Genomic DNA, 8,248 nt, shown 5'->3' with positions numbered 1-8,248 from the left:
GATCGCGATTTTTCACTACAATACTTCAATATTATGATCTTAAATTTCTGCCACCCCATCCCCGTTTGCTGAATAGACTGGATCCACCATTTCTATGGCTCAGACATGCGCGGAGGTTGGCAACTTACAGATACGACTTACTGAGCAATCATTCTTTGATTTTATATTGCAGAGTTTTACAGATTATTACTATACCGCCGCTTTGTTGTGGACTTTGGCCTATTGTGTTGACGTGCTTAGAAAACATAAACATATTGTTTCAGAAACTCCATTTGTCAAAAGGTATTTTGGTCACATGATTACTTCTCGATGTACACGTGCGTAATTTATAGATTGGTGCTAGGTCAGTCCTTTGAATTTGGGGTGAAGAAGTAGTCAAAGTAGTATTGTATTTTCGTTGGTATTTTATTGTATCCCCCTCAATACGGCTCGTACATTGCGAGATTATTAAAAACATAGAATTTGATTGGTTTATAAGACCCGACATATAATTTGCGGCAATTGAATGTCATTTTTAAAAATTATCCTCATTTACACGCAGAGTTCCATATTTAACGATTGCATATATATTCATTGGCGATTTAACTGTGTAGTCAAATCTACAATTATTTCATTTTACATACCGAACAAGACACCTAAAGCGCCAACGCATCTTTCAAGCTGACTTTGATAATGAAAAATTATGGTCATTTTTGGAGACATTTTTGGAGATTAGATAAAGAGCTGGCAGTTCTCGCTATAATAGATAACGTAAAGAGAATTTGCTGAAAATTAGGCCTAGCCTCGATCATCATTACTGAAGTCGGTGCGATAAAAACAAAGCCTCGATTATCCAGTTCGACGTTAAATCACCCATTACAAAATGTATTCAAATCCATTAAAAAGGACAAGCTAGCGATGACATCGAGAGTTGAATATGGTCTGGAAAAGTTAATTAATGTCTAAATTATCTCAAACCTAAAGAAATAGGCAGATTTAGCTCTCGTATAATGTATGTTTAAACTTCTGCTTTTGATTTCAGGTCAATTTCAACGTATCTTGTTATATGTTGGGGTTTGCCGATTGCTTTTGTGGGAGCCCTATCAATTGATGTTTATCTCAATACGGAATTTCCAAAAATGTAAGTTTTCTTTCTTAAGAAAAAATCACGTAAAATCAACCAAATATCACCGTAATACCTGTATATGTATTTTCATTCGTCTTAAGTCTCATTTACTCCAGGAAATAATGGTCCAGGCCAAACAAATGAAATGAGATGGGGTTTAACGTCTTACTAAACTGTTCTAATGAAATGAGAGAGAGAGAGAAATGGGGTTTAACGTCCACTCGACACAAACCAGGTCATTTCGGGACTAACATATGGTTCAATTTTATTTCCATAATTCGCTTGCGCATAGGGGTCTTTAGCAGTGGGAGGAAACCGGAGGACCCGGAGAAAGCCCACGAGGTGGGACAGGCGACCCTACTCCTTGTCACGTACAACCGGGGATTCGAAACCACGTCAGTTGACTCAATGACAGGCTTTATGATACAGCGCACGTGCTAACCATTCGGCCATCCAACCCCCCCCCCCCCCCCCAATGAAATGAAATGGGTTTAACGTCCTACTGTCCTGCTCCTGGTTAATGAAGACGGACACACGCGCTACGGCCTACTCTTATATTGAAAGGGATCTTTTACGTACACGCCAATGTGTACACTGGACCTCGGGCTTTTGTTCTATCCGATCGACTATACAGAAGCCTTGTCAGGTCCTCCGAGCTGCATCACTGACAAGGGGAAACCAGCGTCTTTTCACTTAGCTACCGTGGCTCTCTGGGCTAATAAAGACGGTCATACGCTATAGTGAGCTTCATGAGAGAAGTTTTGCCCGGACAGTGGCGCCACGACCTACTCTTATTCTTTAAGGCGTATGCCTCATCCGAACGACTAAACGTTGTCCCTTAAAAGTGCCTTGTCTTACTCACTGAGTCACCGCGGCCCCACACAGAACAGGCATACGCCATGTATTGCACTGTACGCGCGATGCTCCTGTCTACTCTTCGTCGAATACCAACTTTCACTTGCATACGGGTCCTCGGCAAAACATAAATGCCACACCTAACTATTAATTTTACTATATTTGCAGTTGTCCCGACGAATTACGGACACAACTTTGCGATCTAATTGTTTATTTACCGGCTGTAGTGGCACTGCTTGTCAACCCAATCCTGCTCATCAGATCCAGAACTTTAGGTAAGGGGTAATAACAACATATAGGAGAGAGAGAGAGAGAGAGAGAGAGAGCGATATATAGAGAGAGGGGTGGGGGTATCGTCCACTGGACACAAACTAGATCATTTCGGGACTAACATATGGTTCAATTTTATTTCAATAATTCCCTAGCGCGTAGCAGTGGGGGGAAACCCGAGGACCCGGAGAAAACCCACGAGGTTGGACAGGCGACCCTACTCCTTGTCACGTACAACCAGGGAATCGAAACCACGCCAGTTGACTCAATTACAGACCTTATGATACAGCGTGCACGAGCTGACCATTCGGCCATCCAATTCGGCCATCCAGAACCCCTAACCATATGGAAACGTATCTGAACGTATCTGCGTATTGTAGATCGTGGACCCAATAGGGGCAATTCTATCGTAACGCATCGCAGGACAGTGGGAACCTGACATTAATAGTTTTGTTTTACCAAATTCGACACTCCATGTAATATGACATCTTGTCCATGCCATATGTATACATGCAACAGGTTTTGCATTTTGTTATTAGACCGACTTTATGATTGCATTCTTTTCCATTTCTTCTATTTTTTTATTTATAGTAAGGAAGAGTATACAAAGACGGACGGGAACATATTCCACCAGACAGCGAGGCTTGGTTCGGGTAATTACCGGCAGATTTGTGGCCATCGTTGTGTTATTATACTTATGGTAAATGCGTTACTTTTATGACATCTTCGTATTTCGGTAATAGTAATAGTCGTTTGGATGGGACAAAAACCAAGGTCCCGTGCACGTAAAATAACCCTTGACAGTTTAAATTTGATATATAAGAGTGTAGGCCATAGTGCCGCTGTCTTGACACCCCCCCCCCCTCCATAGCACTCTATATGGCGTATGCCCGTCTTCATTAGCCCAGTCGGTGCAGAACAGTAAGACGTTAAATTCCATTTCATTTCATTTCGATTCAATGGTGCAAGATGCCCCATGTACACCCGGGCGTACACGCAAGAGAGCGCTTGGATTTCAATTGCCCGTCAGGGATAGAAAAATAGGACGTTAAACCCAGGGGCTAAGTGAGAGGGGAGCAATGACGCACATTGCGTCATGGTTTTGAGTTTTTGCGCCCCCGTGAGTTTTTGTGCCCCTCGCAAATGGTAAAAAATCACGCGGTTTCAATGCGGCTTAACCAGTGTCAAACATATACCGTGGGTCAGATATGAGGAACATGATCCACACAACCCAATATTACCAGGTGGCACTGGGAGCCCCCCCCCCCTCGCCGGACGGTATCCTGTTCCTCATGCATACTCATGATTGACTACGCCCTGGTTAAACCCCATTTCATTCATTCACTCATTGTTAGTATTTGATCTTATTTCAGTTGGGTTCCTAATATAATAGGCAGTATTATACGTGTTTTAATGGCACACAAATACATATCAAGCGACGACATATATCAGTGGCTGTTTCCAATCTGGATTATAGAGGTTGGTATTACAGTCAACTATATGTTTAATTGCATGGATGGGGAAGAATTGTAATAAGTAACAATAATCAGTTGTTGTTTTGAAGAAAAAATTGACAGTTTTGCTTTTTGAAGTCTGATCTTACCTCGAAATACGCAGGGTTGAGAGACAGGTTTTGTTGGAATTCGATATAAGAGTAGGCCGTTTCATTTCTTGTACTGATTACTAGAACCACAGGATACGGATTTAACAGTAGGCCGTTTCATTTCTTGTACTGATTACAAGACCCACAGGATGCGGATTTAACAGTAGGCCGTTTCATTTCTTGTACTGATTACAAGACCCACAGGATGCGGATTTAACAGTAGGCCGTTTCATTTCTTGTACTGATTACTAGAACCACAGGATACGGATTTAACAGTAGGCCGTTTCATTTCTTGTACTGATTACAAGAACCACAGGATACGGATATAACAAGTAGTAGATATAAACTTATTTACTCACTGGATATCCGAATAAGTCGTATCTCATATATTTCATAAGTATAGTTCGTCCTTGTTAACGGGAAGCAACATCGTTAAGATTCCGGATAGTTTCCGGGAACTTAATTCAAACGGTTCTGTTCAAGTGCTTTGCTGAACCGTCCTGCAACACTGATAAGGAATGTCTTACTAACCGAGCCACAGTAACTCCCCAGTGGAACGCAAGTGAATGCTATAAGTAAGTGCCCCGGACATAAAAAAACTCCCATAAATTCACTGGCCCCTCCGCTATAATCCGCTACTGATTTAGTGCATTTTTTTTAACGCGTGCGTGTTAGATCAAAAGGTCTGTCATTGAGTAAATTGGCGCTGTTTCAAGAAATACGTCAGTCGAGCAGACAATACGCCAACGGGTTACCACTTAGTAATACCCTTAAAGTTTTGCCCTGTGCGCGAACCATGAGTGTTTGTCAGAGAATTAAATATTTGTCTAGTGAGATTTGGTGTCTCTACTTTCCATATATACAAAAATTGTTACACTTTTATTGTAAATAACTACCCTATAGATACCGTCGTGGGAAAACATCTTTAATAAATAAGTCTAATTCATTATTCAGATAACTGTAATTTTCCCAAAGCGAAACGCAAACTTTCAGTTCTATCCCGATACTAAAAGCATCATTTATTATGGAACATTAGATAAAGTGGTATGCTGAAAATTTCAGTCAAATTGCGCCACTCTGAACCGAGATATTAGCTTTTGAATTTTAGGCCTAGCCTCGATGATCATTACTAAAGTCGGTACGATAACAAAAAAACATAGTCTCGATTATCCACTTTTGGATTAAATCATCAATGAGCGTTGATCAACATATCGGATTCAAATCCAGTGAAAATCCGACACATAAGACGGCATCGAGTGTTGAATAAGGTCTTTTCATGGTAATAATGTCTAATTAATAGTTTATATAACATTTCAAGCCCAGATTTAGCTCTTGCATAATGTATATTTAATTTCTAATTTCAGGCAGTCATGAATCCTATACAAGGGTTTGTCAACTGCTTTATTTACCGAGTTCCCGGATCCCCCACATCCAGATGTTCTACTGGTGATGAAGATGCGTTAACAAATTCCATAGAAGAAAGTCAAAGTCTTCTATCCAGCTCATCAAGTGGTTTGCAGCGTAAATGCAATATCAGATAAACCATAGGTGGCCATAACAGCCAAAGTTTGCTTTAGTTTATTGGAAACGGGTGTGGAAACCGATATCACCTTTTCCAGTTTTTGGATTCCTTTCTCTAAGAGTGGAATAAGTCGGATAACTTTAACGTAACCCCATTATCGAGAATGTTTGTTAGCCATTTAAAAAATGCTTCGTTCTAAAATTTGGTGTTAGGGGCTTGCTTACCTGAAAACCAACCTAACCATAACTCGTATACTTCTGAATCATGCCATCGATTCATATTCCCTGTTTACATAGAAACAAGACTGGTTTGGAACCAAGTCGAAGTCTCACTAAACTGCATGCATTTGGGTTTTATATACAGTAAACGTAATACATTGCTTCTTTAACGTCTGCTTCCACAAAAGTGATATCGCAGATAAGACATAAACATGATTTTGTAATCTTTCCATTTTTACGGCCTTTGGCCATGGCTTGGTTTAGTAGAGAGTTCTACCCTTTATTTAATAGAAACATATCGTTTGGTATTCGAATAACACACGATTTATGGATAACAAATACTATGGTTTATTTCACTGCGACGTTTCAACAAGATTTCACAAGTCGTTATCAAGCTATTATGTTCCAATTACTAAATGTCATGTCGTTAAAAAGATTAGAGATTAGATAGCACCTTTATCAGATGTCATTAATTACAATGTCTGCACATAGGCGTTTATGATGGTTCTTGATTAAACACACAGCTACCCATAGAGATGGATGAGTCAGTGTCCTGCTCAGCCCGGGTTACTAGATCATTTTATAAGTTGTCATCACATTTCCGGTGTGGCATAGAATAACAGGTGCTTGTAGTGGTGAAACAGCATAATATCGCTAGGTTCTCGAAGGTGATTTGTCTGTTTTTATCCGGTGGATTTTTAGCTCTTTATTTGTTTTATTTCGCTGTAAAAAACTTTGTCATAAACATCATAAATTGTCTATGCTTTTGTTGAGGAACCAGTGCTGCACTGTCTATTAAACAAACGGGGCAATGAATTTCTGGAATGGCAAAATGTTCTTATAAACCCCAGTTTCCCCCGGTGTCAATGGAGTGCCATTCTCCGCTACATTTTTTAGACAATGCGGTGTGTTGTATGTGTATGCATATTTTATTTCAATGACATTTTGGTGATTGAACTGGAAATACACAGGACACAATTATATGGAGTACAATTACTGTGTATCCATTGCCTGATTATGGCTCTGGTGGCCCTGAGGCACATTTTGATAGCTAGCCTGAATTTACAGATATGTTGTGTTCACCGATAAATGGAAGAAAGTTAAATTTAACAGCAGAAAATGTATTACAAAAAAATTCAGAACCAATTTTTTTGACAGTACTGTTCGTCGCTTGGATTTTGATTTTTGGTTGGCCCTAGGCCTGAAAATACAGATATTTTGTGTTCAGGGATAATAGGAAGAAAGTTTCATTAAACAGCATAATATTTATTACAAAAAAATTCACAACCAGTTTGTTTTTGACAGTACGGTAATTACTATAAGATTATGGTAGCTAGATTACAACTTTTTCGTGGCCAGGATTTTTGGCTGGCCCTGAGGCACGTGCCTTATTTGCGTAATGGTTAAACCGGCACTGTGTGTATTACTGGGCGACGTTTCTATGGAATACAATGATAAAATATAAATATGATGGGACAATAATGGAGAACCAACCAGAGACAAGCAAAATGTTTGAGTCAATGTGATGTGTTTTATGTTTGCATACCTACTTGTTTTTTTTTTCACATATTAAAAATATTAATTTTTTTTTGTTTTTTTTAAAATTTTATTTTGGTAGTTTATATTTGAATTTCAGACTTGTATGTAGCACGAATCTCGCCGTCTTTAACGCTATAGATATTACTAGATTAACTGGAAACATAAATTTTATGTTTTCACTGGCCAGTTATTAGTTGGTTCCGATGCGTCATTGGGAGTACTTGCAATCTACATAATTGTGAAAGCTGTATCTCTAATAGGAACACAGTTCAAAATGGGTCAATTTCGTTCAGTTTTACAAAGATATGGGGAAATGAAATTTCATCGATCTATTCTGTTTGCATTGTAAAAGTGCCGATATGCCATAGAGACCACTTGCAAACTACAATAATGTGAAAGATGGATCTCTAATAGGAATATCCGTTCAATTCCATTCAGTATTTGCCAAAAATGAAATGAAATGAAATGAGGTTTAACGTCCTACTGTTCTGCTCCGAACTGGTCTAATGAAGACGGGCATGCGCCATACAGTGTGCTATGAGGGAAATTTTTCCCGGACAGTGGCACCATAGGCGTACGAGCTGGGGTGCTGGGGGGGGGGGGGGCGGCACCAAATGCTGGGAAAATTTGGGCACACAATTGTACTTTGTAAAAGTTGTATAAAAAAAATATTGTGTTCTTGAATGTGTTCAATTTAACAGCGAATCTATTATTATTATGTAACATACTAAGAACCTTACTACATTTTTTGGGCACCAACCACCACCGCCCCCCCCCCCCCCAGTCAAAAATTTCCCCGTACGCCTATGAGTGGCACCACAACTGTCAAGGGATCTTTCACGTGCACGCCAATGTGTACACGGGACCTCGGTTTTTCATACAATCCGAATGACTAGACGGCCGCCTTGTCAGTCCCTCGCATCACTGACAAGGGGGAACCACGACGGAAAATCCCGATGAACTTTCTCGGCCAATGCAGGGATCGAACACCCGACCTCCAGGCTTGCGAGCCAGCGTCTTACCCACTTAGCCATCGTGACCCACAGTATTTACCATCTTTTATTGGTATAGTGGAAATACCGGATGAGCCTATAGTTTAAATCCTATCAGGTCCATGAACCCATGGAATCCAAGCC

This window comes from Patella vulgata, chromosome 4 (assembly GCF_932274485.2).
Source record: "Patella vulgata chromosome 4, xgPatVulg1.2, whole genome shotgun sequence".
Taxonomy (NCBI): Eukaryota; Metazoa; Mollusca; class Gastropoda; family Patellidae; genus Patella; species Patella vulgata.
This window is presented reverse-complemented; position numbering follows the sequence as displayed.